Here is an 18571-nt window from a genome sequence, read left to right on the forward strand (position 1 = left end):
ATTGGTTTAATTCCCTCCCTGTTGGAGCTCAATCGGTACTTTTATGTCCTGTTTGCAAAGATTGTCTTACAGTCATTGGTCTGTTATTGCACATACACCCACTCTAACAGTTGTGTGGAAGTAAGGCAGTCAGGGGTGGGTCTGGGCACTGTTGTGATCCAGACCTGCCTGACAGCCTGGACCTTTACCAACACATGACCCCTCAGGGTGGTTGCGTTATGACAAACATCACCATCAATCCCATCAAAGAGTGACTACATGAATGTGAAAAATGTGTTGGACTACCACTTACGGCTCCAGTTTTCTGCAGTTTCCTCGCTAGCTCATGTGATGTAAGCAGCATAAAATACTAGCATGGAATTTAGTGCAGGTCAATCTACCAAAATTATAATTGCAGAAAATTAGATTGTAAGGAGCAATCTACTACCACACCTAGTGGCAACTCTTATCAGGCTGGTTTTCATGTATCTGTGCAGGATGCTGCTGTCAGACCCCAGGGCACTTAGCTACCACCCTGGCAGTGTGAGGAGAAGAAAATGGTCATTGAGATTCATAACTTGTCATTTACTGACAGTTTTCTTACATCATATAGCACTGTTACTGACTGCATGCATGAGTGTGGTGGTGCATTTCTTTCCCCCTCTCCAGGCTGACTTACAAACTCTGGAAGGCTTGCTAGGCCTTAGCATAAGTGTAATGAGTTGGGCAGTTAAGCGACCCTTGACTGTGTGAGGAACTCTTACACAGCTAAGACAGGGAGATACACTGTGCATTTCAAGGACCCCTACTGTTCGGCAAAGGTGTGGGGACAGGAGTAGAGATAGCCAGTTCTAATAACAACCTGCAGCCAGTGCTTTCTCATAACAACCCTGAGACATTACAATCCTCCCCTGACAGTCTTGCAGCATCCTGTATCTATGTTTTGAGTTATTCTTAAACAGTCTCAGAATTTTCCAGCGCAGCTGGGATTCTAGAAATTTGTTAGTGATGAAAGACAATCATCTCCTGCACCTATAAACAGCAGCTCTAAGTGAGGTTCTTTGAGCTCTCCTGGACCACACCGGGCTCCAACCAGCATCTCCCTCCAAGTGGGACGCCTCTCAGAGCCCACAATCTTTCCTGTTTGTGAAAATTGGAGGTCTGTCGCCAAAAGCCGACACAACTTGTGCTGATTCTCTTCGCTCCTTGAGGCTTGAGCCTTCGCCTGTTGAGACAAATGCCAAAGCATTTGACGTGAATATTTTCACTGACCTTGAGGCGAATTTTTAACAGGTATATCTCCTTTTCTCTCTCTTTTACTCTCTCATATGTATTTCTCTTAGTGTCTTTGTGCATGCATGTGTACTAACCTGAATTGTCTATAGCAAGTAAGTTATGGTAGGTACATTATAAGTTATCAGTAAGTTATAGCAAGTATAAGATATTAAGTAAGTTATAGCAAGTACATTATAAGATACAAGTTATTACTTTCAAGTTTATACTTAAATTCCTGTTGTGATTTTTATTCAACTGTGAATGAATTTTAGGCTGCTATTGCACTCATAATTCCTTTAGATATAAACTGTTGACCAGGTCTGGGACTAGGAGTCAATCCAGCTGCACCTAGACTCCGACAGGAGTTTAGAAAGCAAGGGTGTCTTCTCTGAACCTCGTGACTCAACGGGACGGTCATTTTATCCATGTACTAAGTAACAGAGTGAACCTTGCCAACGAATTCTGTGAAGTCACATTTTTATACAAATTTCTATTAAATCATTTTTCTGTTGCTAATACAATTGGAGGTGATTCTTTAAGCAATCAGAACCTCTCTCTCAGTTTTAAATTCCCCCGATGACAGTAAGTCAAAAAAACACATTCAGGTACCTGTTTGGTTCAGCACAAAGAAGAAAGAAGGAAGAAACTCTCTCCTACTTCAGGATGCTTTTTTGCAGGAAGAGGAATCAGGGGTTCTGTCTGCTTTTCTTCTTGGGCCTGGGACTTGGTGTTGCCTGTTCGCCACGTATAACCAGCATCACTGCTGTCTGCAGTTCTTAAAACTTCCTTTGGAAGAGTTCTGTAAAACAGTTCAGTCTTGCTGGTTGAGGTGAAATGTAACGTGAAGCAGTCCACCTTAAATATCTGAAAGGAAATTTTGAGAAGCCCTGACGGTATTAGATTATTCTCTGTCATGTTCCAAATACTTGTATCACCACAAGCTAGTTAATGCTGCAGATTTTGAATACATTAAGAAAGTGTCATCCACTCTAAAGGTTCAGAGCTGAGCCAGATGGCACATCTGACTGCGGTGTATATGAGCCACTGTACTTCTACTGGTGTGAAAAGCAGAATTGAAGCATCAGGGGATGAGATCAGAAGCTAGTTTACCAGAGATCTCTCTTGCAGCTCTGACCTAAGGAGGCCATCATCATTTAAGTGGTGTGACTATTGCACATTGATTTGAGTAAACGTGTGATGTAGTTGCTCTGCTATCGTTTGTTATAAATACCATTGCAGATAAAAACCGCAGTGAAGTAAGGACCTTGATCGAAATGGAACAAAATGGAAGTAGCACGTTGAAATGCTATGTGATTTCTTTCACACGTGCACACACACAATAGTTCCTTCTGCACTTGGAATTCAACTTGCATGAGTCAGCGTATCCGACATCAGTAATTACAGCTATAAATGCACAGCTATTACGCACTCATCTTGTGTAGCTTGGGAGTAGTCTATTCTACCAGGAATAAAAAGGTCCTGAGCAGACACTAAGGGTTTGTAACCATTCACGAGCAGGGACAGCCACCCGTGCAGCCTTAGGTTGCGTGGCGGGGTACAGCCCCAGCACTCTGCTCCCTGAGAAGAGCTCAGGCCCCTGTAGAAGAGACATTCCCTTGAATGCAGCAGTGTTGCAGATGAGGTCCTCCCAACCCCCCATTTTCTTCAGCAGGAAATCTTTGCATATTCGTTCTCCCAGCTTCCCTTCTGGGAAGTTCCCTTCACTCATCTGCACCGATTTATAGCCTGCCTCACTGCCCTCCTCCTCAATACCTCCCTGAGGCCTGCAAAACTTGAACATGGAAAGTACGTGACGGGAGAATTAACAACTTGGATTTTCGGCCTTCTCAGCGTAGATGGGGGTGCCCAGCCAGATGCTGCAGTGACAGTTCTTGTGTTTTTCTGCTTAGGGCGTACGTGCATCCGGGTGGCCAGCCCAAAAGCAGTTTTATGTGAGAAGCAGCACTGGGAGCTCACATGCGACAAATAAGCGCAATCCTGGAGAAATTAAACGAGAGGTAAGGAAGCGAGCACGTGCCGGATGGTCACCCTGCGGTCCAGGCTGACGGGCTCAGCCCGGAATGGCCAGCTGGCTGCGGAGGCAGAATCCCTCCTACCAAAAACGGGCCAACGGGTGCTGTCACACTTCAGTGGGCCACCACGGCCTCGCACATCAAAGCAGCACGCAGCCCTTCACGACCCCTCGCAGCCGTGTCTCCTGGGGACCCCGGACCCCCAACCACCTGCTGCTCACCCGCCCTGGGCCCCCACAGAGTCCCCAGAGCGCTCGCAAGCACAGAGCAAGAGGCGGCAAAGGACGAGGAGAGGCAGCCGGGGCCACGGGGACGCCGGCCCGCGGGCAGGCTGGGGAGGACGTGCAGGGAGCACACCGAGCGGCCCCCGCCGCCTCGGCCCTCGGGACGGGCGGGAGGAGCCGGCCCGCGGGCGGGGCCTGGACCGCGGCCCGCCGCGCCGTGCCGCCCCGGCCCGCCTCACGCAGCCACACACCGGCGCTGGAGGTGAGAGAGTTGCGGCGCTGCCGTCCGGGCGGGTCGGGGGCGGCGGGGGCGGCAGCACGGCCTCCACTCCGTCCTCGGGGGGCTCGGCGGGGCGCCGGAGGCGGCGGGGCGGGGAGGGGAGGCGAGGCCTCCCGGCGGGCGGGGGGCGCCTCGCTGGAGGCCGTCACAGGCTGGCGGCGGGTGAGGCAGGTGCAGCCGTACGTGCAGTGCTTGTGTCGTTTCTTGCCTTGTTTTCCCCCTGCTGTGGGGCGGGCCGTCTCGCCGCGGGGCGTGGGGGCTTCCGCGCGTGTCTGATTTTATTTTGAGGGCTGTTTAATTCCACACCCCCCCCCCCCAACGGCCGTCCCAGGGAGCAGGTGTGTGTGGGAAGCCGGGCGGCGCGGGGCTGAGGGCTGAGCGCTGGGGGCCGGCGGGCGCCCCGAGCTGGGCTCGGGCAGGTGCTGAGCCGGGCCGGGCGCGGCTGGTCCCTGTCCCCGCTGGGGAGCCCCGCCTGCACCCGAGGCCGTGCCGGCTGCAGCCTGAAGGACTGGCCGAAAACGCCTCTTATTTCTTGGCTTTCTGTGTGTGTTTGTTTGTTTGGGGCGGATTTTTTTCTGTGAACTTCCACGGACTTTTTAAGTCTTTTAATTGTGGGACTGTAGCTTCTTAAGGAGGAAAAAAACAAACAAACAAACAAAAAAAACAAACCTAAAAAACCCCAACAAAACCAAAACCCAACAGCTTGCGAGGGAGTTGTGAGGGGTAGGTTCCCGCATGCCTTAGGCGCTGGCTCTTCCAGGATTAAGCTCGGCTCCGACCGACCGAGCCCGTCGCCGTGGTCCGGCCGCGCTCCGCAGGGCGACTGCTGACTGCTGCTGTCGCCGCCGCTGCGGCCCCTGAGAGAGAGCAGGGCTGCACCGAGACCTTTCTGTCCAAGATGCTGGTTTTGCGGAATAGCCTCCGGCAGCGGGCAACTCTTTTGAGTAGTAAACTTGCCTCTTAGTACCATAAAGTGGCTTTCCTAAAGTAGCAATGTTTCCAATACGCTGCTTAGGTGATCACAGGTTGTGGTGGGTTCCCCCTCCCCCCCCCACCCTTTTCTTTTTAATGCTGCTTCTTTACAACGGAGCTATGGTATGTGCTGTTGCTTTAGGAGAACTTTGTGCGGATGTTATGTTAGCTCTCCCAAAGGAAATGTAAATATACTTGTTTCACGTTGCTTCTAAAAGGATATTGCTTCAGGTGAAGAAACAGTGGTTTTGTTCCTTCTATTTTGCCAGAGAGTTACTTATTTATGTAAATGTTTTGAGCTAACATTTGGATAATGTAAGGTGGAGGAGGGCTCAGATCAAAATTAAAAGCACAGAAATTCTTCTTAAAATGAACCTAACATAAGGAGCATTGGCAGTTTGGGAATTAGTGAATGTATATTCTAGCACCCACTGGGTTTTTTATGTCTCAACATAAATTTATAGGATGTTTATCCCATGGTTTATTATGGTAGAGATGCTTTTTAATAAAGTTCATTAAATGGTCTCTCAAAATTCTTTCATCTTCAAAGCACAGAATACATAGTCTGATGAATGCCTAACGTAGTTGTTACTCTGACTGTTCCAGAACCTAAAACCCATAAATAATTCTTAATTTTCTCACATCTCTTCCTCCACCCAGATGCTTTCTCCCATCCTTAATGTACTTTTTTGCCTTGTAGCCATCTCAAAACTGATTCACAAAACCCAAAATTGAACACAAATAATTAAATGTTTTGTTTTTAGAGGTCAGTTTCTCGTAATAAATATATTGAGGGAAAAATAAAACATGATTGTAAAAATGTTCCTCTTCACTCCTTTTATTTTACTGTATTTCATCTGTTTCCTGGATTCTTCCACTCCCCCAATTAGATAAAACAGTGAGTGGAAAATCATATTCTAAGTTTAGGAATTGATCCTTAAAGCGTTAAAAACAGCAGGAGGTTTCTTTCACTGACTTCAGTTGGTGCTAGTTTAGGGCTGTTTATAATCTTTAGTTACGTATTTAGGTCTTCTTGATAGCAGGAGAATTGAAACACGTGCCTAAAAATAAGCATACGCTTACATGGTTTGTTGTAGTTGCATGTGTTTGTGGAATGGTGTTGATTTTTTTTTTTTTTTTTTAGTTTTGTTTCTTATCTAGCCTGGAGGTAGCGAAGGGATTTTTTTTTTTACTTTTGACACCAGCAGAATGGGCTAGACACTATAAAAAATACTTTCTCTGTGGCTTGCATAATGTGGTCCATATAGTGTTGAAAACGTGGTTACTGATTCTTGCAGCTCCATGCGTACAATGTCTCCTCTGTGTGTTTATGGTCTGTGTAACCAAGGCACTTCACGTGTGTTGGCGTTCTTGGCTACTTTAGGATAGAAGCTGGCAACAGCCTTTCCTTAGGACCTGGGCAGCTGTTTGTAAGGCGCTGCCTTCCCTTCTGCCTCCAGCTCCCGGTTGGTTTTAAGGGGAGATAAGAGCTAGCACAGCTTCTGTTCTGTTTTCAGCACCCTGCAGGATACGGTGTTGTGCTAACAATTGCTGATAGCCTGCCTCAGTGTTTGTCTTACAGGATTGCAGAATGTGTACTTGGTGGTATTGCAGTGTGGTTACTTTGGTTACTGCTTGTAATTATAAGGTGGTATAGGTGAAATTTATATGCTGTGGAACCTAAAAAGCAAACTTCACTAATCAGGCAAAATAAAATGTGCACTTAGAAGCATATAGATGAGCAGTTTGGTGTATGTTGTAATGTTCAAAACCCCATATTGCTTAGAACTGAATAGCTAACTCTGCACAAGTTAAATGCAATGAAATGCTTTTCTAAATGAATTCTTACTGACAGTGGATTGGGAGGGAAGAGGGTCCTCATGCCTTCCCTGCCATCCAGTGTTAGTTACAGCTTGGACCATTCTTCACCTTCTAGATGTAATTTGTGTTTGAATCCATTTTGTACTGTACCTGCTTGTTATGGGCCCACACCACTGATATTCTGAATTTTATTTTCCCTAAATAGATGAAGTGTCTGATTTGTCATTGCAGATTCCTGCTGTGGTTACGAGGTCATGCATCTTGTCTTATTCTTCATGTTTGTACAGTCCAGAAAGAGCTTTTTCTCCTTCTGTGTGAGGAAGAAACTTCAAGTCCTCCCCGAGTGAGCTGGAAATCCCATCTTTTACCTTCCCTCTTCATTCTTCAGTTGTGAACTAGAAAACCATATCAGCCTGTTGTGAGGTACAAGCTCTACCATTTTACTGTTATTTCCTCCTTGCTGTAAAACTAGCTGTTTTAGTGTGATCAGCAAAGTGGGGAGAATCTGTAGGTGTTGCAAGTGCCTTGTGTATTTTCACCATTGTCCAGATGTGCTTGTGTTTTGTATTTTGAAATAAGACATTTTTAAAAACTAAAAGTAATAGTAAGCTCGCATTAGTTTCTTCAGTATGTCACGGCTATGGTCTGCATCATAGTCAAGTAAATTACTTGTAAAATTTTGTGTGGTGCTGTGTATGTGCACAGCCATAAGATGCTTCCATCTTAGTAAAGCAGGTGCTGGAAGATGGCCATTTTATTAACTGTGCTCATTTTTATTGCTAGCTCTTTTAGCTCGAGATTCATGTCTTGTATGACTACATGCCACGCAGCCAGCCCCCCTTTGTTTTTTATGTGATCCTTGTTACTGTAGTGTTTCAAATTCTATGGATAGTGATACACCTTTTAAAATGTCTCTTTGAGGCCAGGGAACACCAGTATTACACACCCTGGAGCTGAGACACAGAGGCTGAAAGATTCATCCAATGCAGTGTAAGAAGTGCATGTCTGCAGGTCACAGCCCAGTGTTAATAAGAGGATTTTTATCCTCTCTTAGTAGAGACCAATTCACTGTGAATCATAAAACTCATCCTATGAAAAAAGTACCAGGGATCTGGAACTGGGTTCCACTTGGTTCATTTCGTCTGTACAAACTTCCTGAGTTGGCAGTTTTCTGGCACGTGAAGATATAAATTGGAAAGCCTGTCTTGGTGTCCTTTGACTAGAGCTGCTAGTTTGTGATCAGAATTATATTAAGTATAGTGGACACAAATACAAAGATGGTTTGATTACACAAATACTTAAAAAATTGAATACCATTCAATAGTAGAAATATTGCTGTAATTTACAAATGCAGTTATTAAATCTTGTTCACAACTCCAGAAACAGCGCTGTGCCGTTTCCACCGAAGGAAACTGCTAGCATTTAAGTTTATAGCTTGATGAGCAGTGCAGTTTAATGGGATGTTGCCTTCAGCACCAAAGCTGACTTAAAAATACTACAACTGGTATGGCAGTTGCCACTTTTTTGACTGTGGTTGCACAACTGTTGGTGAGGCTTTGTGATAATATCAGATCAGTGAACTGATCTGAGTTAAAAATAACTTTGTAAGAACAAAAGAAATTGGTGTGGAGGGCAGCTATTTTTCAACTGACTCTTTAACTGGTGCTGTTTGCTGGTATGACCATTTGTGCAGCTGTGCTGTGGAGGTGTGTAAACAGCAGTGGAGAGACAGAAGAGAATTGAAATTAGTAGAGTGAGACTTGTTCACTTCTTTTGCTCTTGAGAAAAGTTTGTAAGATTGCTGTTGGCATTCCTGTGATCTAGTCAAGAGAGAGAAACCTGTTGCTTGGTTGCAACAGCTGTTGCCCCCACCGTGTCCCCAGTCTGCATCATAGTCTAAATCTCACTTTCTGTGCCCATCAGGGCTTTTTGTCTTGTTGCCGCAAGCCAGCAAGCCATAGCATAGCAGAGCCCATGGTCAGACCTGGGTCTTTAAAGGGAATGAACGGGCCAGATTCTCCTTGAGCTTTTTTGTACCCAGAACTTCCCATTCCTCTCTAGCTGGGAAAGTAATTTGCTTTTTTCTCCTGTTGAGTTTGTTTCCACAAGAAGTTCTTGGCCTCTGTACCAGTGCAAGTCAGCCAGAGGATACATCCATGCAGCTAAATGATAGCTTAATTGGAGCAGGGGTGTGCCTGTCACTCTCCGGGTCTCAGCATAGCTAGTCCCAGCAGCAGCATCTGGGGGAGCAGGGAGGTACCAAGGGTGGCAAGCTGATGGGAGCTCCAGGTCTGTACTGGGGCTTGTAGCCTGTGCTGGCCTCTGTCCTGTGTTAGTTTGCTGCTTTTGCAGACTGGCGTGTGTAGAAAGATTTCCCGGTGCTGAAGTGGCACTCCCATTTAGTTACATAAACTCTTGTGAATTCTCCTGCCATTTGCCAGAAGACCATGAGAGCCAATAAGCATTTTGTCTTGGATTCGTTACAAACTGTTATTTCTTCCCCAAATCTAAGGTTGATTTTTTTTCAGTTCATGAAGAGGATTAGCTGCATGAGATAGCATTTCTCAAACTGTGGTTTGCTCATTACTGATGATTTTTGAGGCAACAGTAGAGTCACAGGCTGTGTGTCAAATGATCGTCTTTTTTTTTTTTTTTTTTTTTTTTAGTTTACTAAAGGTTTCTGCTGGTCTCTGAGTGATTTGGAGGACAGTTTGTAATCTGTTGGCTTACAAAATTTGGGAAATGTGTTTTCTTTGTTTGCCTTTTTTTCCCCAGCAAACTCAGTTGTTGGTAAACCATCTTAAGTACTCAAGATCCAGAGAAATGGGGAGCAGCCAAGTTTTTGTCTGGGTAATGTAAAAATCCATTGCAGCCACCACTGCTGCCTGTCTCAGATTAGAAGAAATGTTTCTTCTGGGTCAAGATAGCAGTCTTCATGGTTATGTACCTTCCCTAACCCAAGCTGTAAAGTTGTAGGATTATTAAAAAGGAGGTTAGAAATTCATGGGCTTCCTGTTACAGCTATGTATGAAAATCTTCAGAGGATGATCGAACTAAATGGAAAGATTCTGGGATTCCCTGGATACAGCTAAAATAACTTTCTGCCTTGAAAGTTCTGCAGATGTTCTTTCCTTTTGTACCTAATTAAAGTCTTGGTTTTAATGTGTCATGAGTCAAGGCTTTTTGCCTAAGAGTAATGCAGTGTTTGTATGAGACCATGCCCAGGTTTACCGTGTGGCAGTTAGTGCTACATGGCTTGTTGGTGCTTTCTCGTCAGTAGGAAGGTGTGTGTGTGCAGTGGTATGCAGTTTGCTTGTCTGCCAATCATTGATAACAGTAGGGCAGTGACTTTTTTTTAACTTCTGGAAAAGAACTAAAGCCATCTCAGGTAAGAACACTGAACTTTATTTTCAGTAGTGCTGAGTGAAGGTTTTTTGATCACTTTAGTATTTAAGGTTACTTCAGTGTCAAGTTTGACATTCAGAGGTCCAGTAAGGAATGTGTCAGCTTTATCACAGACCTTTGTCTTTAGTGTGTGCTTCTCTTGTTCTAATGTCTTACAGATTTGAGAGGGCTTGTGTACTTATTTTTTTGACTATATAAATATTTTTGTATGCATAATTCTAAAAAAATATTGCTAAGGCGATAAATAACCCTTTTCAGCCTTTTTTCTCCAGTGTGTCTGCTGACCATATTAGGAGAGGTTTATCTGAGGCTGGAGGGCTGAAAATTTACCTTCTTGGCTGACGGAGAGGTTGCCACGCAGTGTAGTCTTTTGGCTTATGAGTCAAGGTAAAGATTACTGCACCTTTAACATCTTCATAGTGCAAAGCATAATCAGCAGATCCACACCTGCAGGTGCCAATTAGGATCTCCTCCGTTTTTCTTTGTGATATGGTTTATGTGTGTCTGTTGAGAGAGCAGAGGGGATGGTCCCAATTTGTGTGGTGCGGAGCTTGCCTCTTACCCAGCCCACCCAGCTCCTGGTCACCAGGCTGCAGAGGAATAAAGTGGTATTTCTGTGGCTCAGAGTGGTCTCGTGTAAGACCCCTCAGAGCGCTGGATAAGTAGTCTGGAAAGAAGGCAGCACATGTGGCTTACCTTGCATGGAGGAGCACACCCTTAAGTCAAACTTGAGTACCCAGGTTCTGCCAAAACTGGTGTCTTTGCTTGATTTTGAGTTATGTGGAAGTCAGTATGGATAATTGTATAAGGAATATTGCAGTGCATGAAGGCAGGCACACAGTGAAGCCTTTGAGGGACTGGTACATTAGTCCTTTATTTCCCCCTCTAGGTTGCACACACTTTGAGGAAACACAGCTTTCACATTCAGAGTGCTAGTGGAAGGTTCTGGGAGGGAAGAGAGAGTTCCTACCAAGTTCAGTCACTTTGTTCAACACAGAAACAAAGGAAGTATTATGAAGAGGTTTTTGGCTAGGAAACAGAAAACCTTTTCATGGGAGTCCACAGCTCCTGGTTTTGTTTTTAATACAACCATGATGAGGTAACAAGTCATCTCCTTAAATAATGATACTTGTACATTTCATGTTACCAGGTTTTGTTTATGCTATAAACCTTTTGCCAGCTATTCACAGATCACTACAGTAGGACACTAAAGTATTGCAAATGGGAAGAACCCTGTTATGTATTTCTGAATGGCAACAGAAATCTAAATTGGAACCTTACTTTGCTTCGAGGCTTTGCTGGTCTTTACACTAGAAATAGTTTGAAACTACTGGTAATGTGGATAAGTAAGGATCATAGTCTTTCATGATCACTTTTTCTCTGATTCTTAGACTTATGCTGAAATGTGTGGTGGTGATCCCATACAGAGATGTGGTGCTGCTGGGACTGCTTTAATCTTCAGTCATGTTAATATGGTGATTCTTAGCATATGCAGAAAGCAGAGATGACATTGTCAAAGAGGCAGTTTATCATCTGATTTCTAGGCAGAAAAACACACATAGAATATTATTGCTTGGTGTCCATATAATGGAATTCAAGTATGAGATATTAGAAGTGCCTAAAATTAACAGCAGATTCAGCGTACTGTGGTGTTCTCATGCAAAATAGCCAAGAAACATACCAGTGCCTAGCTAGACTGGATATTTTTTAAAGCTGTCGCGTGCCTTTGTTTAGGGTTTACAAGGTTGCTTCTCTTTCTTTAGGTTACTATTGTGCTAGAGAACATACCACTTTCTGTTGTGTGTTGGTGTATACCTAGGTGTGACTTTTGTCATGTGCTTTGCATACAATTACGTTGGAGTCTGAAGTGTTAATGCAGACAGACAGACCCCACCTAGGACCGTCTATGTTATTTGACTAGGTGTGTGTAGCAGAGTAGCAAAACCAGAGGTTTTGAGTGGCAAATGAATACATTGAGTCACCTACAGCCTATACAGCCTGCAATGAAGGCAGTGTTTCCCTCATTTATGTCTCCTTACCTCAGCAGACTAGCTTATTATTATTATGTGAGCGCAAGCCTGCCTCTTGTGCTGTAATTAGCCAAGAGTGAGCATACAAAGCTTCAGGGTAAAAGAAGAAGCACATTTGGAACCACTCTTCAGAGTTACTGGTTCTCAAACTGGGATTATTGACTTCTGTTAGCAGCTGAACTGATCAGTTACATTCCTCTTTCCCATAGCATTCCAGCAAGTCATTAAACTAATTATTCCATTGCTAATTAGTACTCTCACTTTTTTCCTTTTCTGTGTAGGCTTGGTTATAAAGGGGGGTCTGTAGCACACTCTTGTCTCACTACTAATTTTACAAGATACTGTGCTTGCTGTGGGAAGGCTGATTGTGTTGTAAGATGAATGTACCTGGCAACACCAAGGAAGGAAATTGTTATCTCTGTGTTTCAGCAATGTACATTAACAGTATTTTCTTACTATATGAATAGTTAGAAATGTTGTTTAGAAAGTAAAAAAAGAGCCATGGTCTGCTCTGTCTCTGGGGGCTCCAGTTTCTAGATTTATTTGGATTTCTTTGGGATTTGAACTCCATTGTACCAAAGCCCAAACAGCGCATGTCTTGTATGTTACTGACCTCTGAGTTTATTTTGACAAGTCTTTTCAATGTCTGAACCTACCCAGCTTCTTTCTGCTTCATGTGCTTTATGTCACAGAGGTGACAGGAACTCTACAGGGTGGAAAATGCAGACAAAGATTGGCATGTCACGCTGACTGTCAGAGAGCAGTACCCTCTTTACCTTAGTTTCTCCACAGGAAAAGTTGTGTAAGGATCCCTACAGTGGTTGTGTACTGCAGAACTCATCTTTGAACCTGCTCAAGAAAGATCACTGTAGTTTAAGTGCATTTGTGATCAGACTGTGACTTTGGTGCAGGCCTAAAGCAGTTGTGCATCATAGGAGTATCCTACCTCATTTTTTGGTGCTTGAATTTATTTACCTGTGATGTAAGAATGGTAATTTTTTTAACAGCTGTTTGACCTTATGTGGATGCTAGTCATTAACTAGTAAGCAGCCATGAGCATCTGCACAATTACTAAGTGCAGTTACCTTTAGCACTTGCCTTGACTCCTCCCAGTTTGTGCACACACACTGCAGAGACTACCTGTAATTCAGAATTGCCCTTTGCATCTCACCACTTGAATCCAGGTTCCAAGTTCGGTATGAGGTGATGATCTATGACCACAGAATGTTGAAACCTAATCAAGACCCTTTCCTGTGGTGCCACTGTTCGTGTTCCCTTTGTTAGTTTGCTGCACAGGCTTCTCATCCACAGCCGCTCCCTCTGACGAATGTAGGAGCTGAAGTGGTGAGATCCGAGTCTGGGTATTCTTTGGGTGAGCAGGGGAGGCCCCTGCTAGGGGTAGCTGTGTGCCCTGACGCAACAGGGCTTCTATCTGGCAACAGCTTTTCCATACTTGCCCACATTTCTTTTATGTGGGCAAAGACCACTCTGGCCCTTGCTAGGAGTCTTCCCAATGGCAGCCTTGCTGGTGCCCTAAATCAGCCTTGTGGCACAATGGTATGGCCAGATGTGCCCCTGAACACGGCTGGCAGAGGGGAGACATCAGTGCAGTGTTGATGCAGATGACTGATAGCGAGGAGATGTGCATCTGGGGTACCCGTAATGTATTACCATAAAGAACTGATGCACATACATAATCTTTGGCTGGTTTGGATCTATGTTTAACTTACAAAGGAACTGTGAAAGTCACCTGTGTTTGAGGGACTGCCTAATCTCTTTGGTCATGATGTGATATTATACAACAAAGTGTAGCTTTGCATGTTTCATTCTTCTTGCATCAGATTGTGTTTGAGTAATTAAAAGTTCTGTTTGAAAAAAAAATGGCTAATGAACAAACATCTTTTTATTGAATTAAGGTGTTTGATGAGAATTGTAGTAATACAAAAAAAAGCATCTGTACTAATGGTGTACTGGAAGCTAAGTTGCTTAACTTCGTTATTTTAAATAATAACATATATTGCTATGTCATAATCTAACTTTGATTGTACATTTGTCTTTCAAAAGGGAGATACTGTAGACTGATGTATTTTTTTTTTCCTCACCCTGAGGCAGGCTACCAAAACACTGGAGTGGTTTATTTCAGAAAATACACACCACAGCAATTATGATAAACTATCTTCAAAACTTTTTCCATATATGTCATTATTGCACTGATTACTTGAGCTGAATCTTACCTATTTCTGACTGCATCCCTGTGCCAGGCTGACTTTGTGATCAGAGAAGCCTTGAAGTCAGTGGGGGACAGTAGTGTCAAGCACTTCATAGCTCTTTGCAAAACTCAGGGGGATTTCCCCTTGGTTAGGAGGGGCTCAAGGAAGAGCTTGAATCTAAAATCATCATTTTCAGATTATTTTAACCTGAAATTATCTGCTCTATTCATATGTTGTTCACACAGTTAGTATAGAACTTTGAGTTGAATTTATGCATATTTATTTCAAATATGATCTGAAATTCCCTTAATCTGCTAATTTATTTGTCCATGCAAGCCTGATCTATCTTTTCAATGTCTGGTATATGCCTGATTTAATGTGCAGTATCAGGATAGCATCATTAGCTATAGCAAATATGAAAGCACATGAGTACATTGTCTGTTTGGAATGGTTAAACTGGAGGTTAAAATGCCAGTGGCAATTTCAGATGCCTTCAGCTGAAGCTAGATGTGTAATAACAGGCTGTGGTAGGAAGTAATTTATAAGTGGTTTGCTTGGGTTTGGGGTTTTTTTGGTCACAGCATGACATTAGTAGAAGAATTTAGTTTTGCTGTGCTATACCTGCAAATGATGATAAAGTGCATGATGAGAAGTGTGGCTCATAAAAGTTGAGTTAAAAACAAAAGGTGCCTTAGGATATTTTTGTTGGCTGCTATTGAGCAATGTCTTCATTTTTACGTAGATCTTCAAAGCAGAAAGAATTTAACTTGAAACTTAAGGTCTAATTACAGGGATGGTAAGTTTCTTTCAGGATTTTAACTTGTTTGTTGAAATGTAAACATTTTTCTCAGTGTTTGCAACACTGTAATATTGTGCTAAAGCATCACAAATTATATGAAAACTGCTAGAAATATGCATGTTTTTATGAAGTAGTTTGAGGGGGTAAGTAAGTAGGCATAGTGAAAAATGAGACTTAATTTTCCCGTTTGCAATAATTTCTAAGGGATGTTAGTGATGAACCTCTGACTGGAATTTAGTAACTGCTTGGGTTAAAACTTTGTTGCAGTAGCAACCACATTAAATACTTCAATGTTTGCTTGCCATGCTCATTTAGTATTGTTTATCATATGTTTTTATGCAGAATACATTTGAATCAGTGGGGACTATTAGATTTAGAGGCAGCAAAGCTGAGGCTGAAAAGGTTGGGAGCAAACAATTTTTCACTTGCGTGTTTTGGTGGTACTTCTGCTAATTGAAACAAGAAGCAGCTCTTGACACAGGGAGATGGAGGGTCAGAGTCTTTCTGTGGGACCTCAGAAATATTCAGTATAAACACCAATTCTATCAACTGTAAATGATATTTAGAAAGGGCTTTGCAAACTCTGAGAAATACTATATAGTATGTATCTACAAAGTCAGTAAAATACTGGAGGGTGAGGTTTGCAGGTTGCAAACTTGGATGAGGGAGAAATAAAATTCTTTGGTTTTCTTATAACTTCTATGAGGTTTGCTGGATACTGTGTCTTTGCCATTAAAATTAAATGTAAAGTTACAAACAGAAATTTTATAGAGCACACCTGATGCAACTTTGCATTTTATTGAAGAATTAAAGCTAGCTGGTATGTGGAAGTGAGTAGTTCAGCAAGCTGCAGCTGGTTCTTGTAGCCTTGGTTCTGGTTGTGTAGATTTCTTCTATAAGGCACTGAACGTAAAAACATTTCATGAAGTTCAGTATATAAGGCCTAGGCTAAATAAGATTTTGCTTATTATTAAAACTTTCACTTAGATTGTCAAGTTCAACTCAATACTCTGCAACAAGCTGTCACTTAAAACCTGGGATATGAGGAGAAAATCCAGGCTTGCCCCATGAGAACTGTTGAGCCCCTGCAGTTTCTTCTGGCAGAAGTGAGGGATGCAAAGGTTGAGCCCTTTGTGTGAGAGACTCTTAAGGACTAAAAAAAGTTGTAAGAGCTGTACTTTTAAGGGCTAACTGAAAAAAGAAGAAATATGGTGTACTGACTATAAGAAAGTGTAACGATGAGGGCTGCTGTCCATGTTGTGTGTTTCCTGTGTTTTGTCACTGTACCGTAGTAGAGCGGTGTGCTCTGCCTGTTACCTGTCTGTATGCATGGTAAGCAAATGCAGGCTGTGAACCTCCTTGTGCTGCAGGGTTTCTAAGAAACTCCAGCAGCACACAGAGTCAGATTTGACACTGTGAAGCATCTGTGTTATTTAATGGACCTTGACAATGTATTTCATGCCATATATTCTATTAGGTTACTTTGTATTTGTGCCTATAAAGAATTGGAATATATTCTACTCTGCCATACATGTTCTGTTGACCCACAGCATTGTATGCGTGTAACTGAGAATCAGACCTGGCATTCACTGAATAATTAGCAAACCCTCAGACAGTGAACTATCATTTCAGATGCATGCAATGGCTATTAAACGTAGAGGGAGAAAAATACCATTTGTTCCAGTTTTAACTTTGTTGCACTGATAGCAGATAACAAAGGTGGGTGATAACAGTAGCAAAAGCCAATGTGCAAGAAGTATTGCTCTAGGTAGCCTGGGAATGGTATGTGTGAGATTATTTTATCTCCACTGTGTTGCATTCTGCTGAGTTAGCACCAAAGATGATTAATAAGGTCTTCTTTAAAAATCTGTATACAGGGGCAAACTGTATCCCCAGGTATCTGAGTTTCACTGGGAAGAGAAATTCCCATTCCTGCTCAGCTAGAATTGGATTGATTTGGCCTTGGTCCATGAAAAGTGGTTGGCACTGGAGCTCCTATGCCTCCTATCGACAAGGAATTTTTTCTTTTGTTCAGCAATACAGCCTAAGAATGCCATTAATCAACAGTAAGTTCAGCTAAACAAGGCCTTAAACACATGCAACACAAAGTAATTTGTCTGTTTAGTTGCTGTGATAAAGATAAAGAGATTTGAAAGCCAGGAGTTACTCAGATCCAATACTGAGTTGCAGTACCACACAGTAAAATTGTAAATGATTTTGAATACATTGTAAGACTAAGTTAAACCCAATTCCTTTTTATGAAAAGTCAGAGACTTCCAACATCAGCTATAGCATTGGAGAGGCAACCTGTTATTCACTGATTCATAATTCATATTATGCAATGATTTTAATAAATATAATCATGTATTTGCTCTGATACTCATTGTATTTCAGATATTGTTAGAACATATCTTCTCATATGTAAGAATGTATCTTCATTATGTAGTAAAAAAATGTTAGTTTCCTAACATTTTAGATACTACTTTTCAGTAAAAATCCATCTTTTTTAGCATAAGAGAGTTATATGGGAACAAATTACTTTTCCATTTCACAGTTCTGATGTTATGTTCTGTTGAGGATATTTTGCATTTGTCACTGCATGTTAGCAACAAATTGTTTGTATTTTATAACCCTTTATCTGTGTGTGTATATATATGTGCAGTGTATACGTATGTATAACATCTTCATAATATAACAAAATTGTATAATATGTAATATATAATGTGGACAGTATATGTAATATATATATATGTATATAAATTGTATATGCATGTGTAAAAATATTCTTCAGCTTACTTCAGAAGAGCCTTCTGGTCTCATGTAGGGTTTACACTTTGTGTATTTCCTTTCAGGCTAATATGCCTACCTATGGCTTAAATACTTGCTTTTACAGAGATGAGAAGCATGTGCTCTTTTCCTATGTTTTTGAAAGTCTGCTCTAAATAGCAATGTTCTTAAATTCAAATTTGTTTCTAGTAAGAAGGAAGTGATGACAGTAAATTTGTGAATACTTACAGTATAGTTTTTTCTGGCTTGAACTACATTATGGAGGGGAAAAAGGGCTGCCAAGGAGGTATTTTCAAGCCACACTTTCTTTGAAAATGTAGGAATGATTAAGGAGGTTTTCCCCTCCCCCTAGGTCTTAATTTTGACCCTATAAGAACTTGAACACATATTGCATGATTTCCTAGTTTTGAATGTGGAAACTTCACAGGTTGCTTAGGCTATAGGTGTCTGTACTGTCATCCACATGGGTGACTCTGTCTCTTGCTACTTGTCCCAGTGCTACAAGGAAATCTAGAAGATGTTTTATAAGGTGCATAGGGCCTCCTTGAAGTTGTAAGTCAAGAGAGCTTCTTGTTAACAAGTTAGAATTCTTACATACTTGTGCAATTCAGACAGTAGAATTGAAAAATACTCTTTCAAGTCACATTGTTGAAGCATTAATAGATCTTTGCTGTGCAGGCATGAAACCAGTAAGCATTCTCTTTTCAGTTGTTCTTAGCTATGAAGCAAAATGGGCAAGCTGTATCCCAGGTGCTG

General features: G+C 42.3%; 1 protein-coding gene across 3 annotated transcripts in view; it reads left to right on the forward strand.

The window, feature by feature from the left end:
- Positions 1-3704: 3704 nt before the first annotated feature.
- The window catches only part of PIP5K1B (phosphatidylinositol-4-phosphate 5-kinase type 1 beta), a 124375-nt gene continuing 109508 nt past the window's right edge, over positions 3705-18571 (forward strand). The window contains exons 1-2 of one of the 3 annotated variants that reach the window (XM_052777776.1): positions 3705-3773; positions 6816-7007. The gene's annotated coding sequence lies outside the window, so the exon portion shown is untranslated. The remainder of the gene's footprint in view (positions 3774-6815; positions 7008-18571) is intronic. The other 2 variants (XM_052777777.1, XM_052777778.1) reach the window with 2 other exon arrangements.

This window comes from Harpia harpyja, chromosome Z (genome assembly GCF_026419915.1).
Source record: "Harpia harpyja isolate bHarHar1 chromosome Z, bHarHar1 primary haplotype, whole genome shotgun sequence".
Classification (NCBI taxonomy): Eukaryota; Metazoa; Chordata; class Aves; order Accipitriformes; family Accipitridae; genus Harpia; species Harpia harpyja.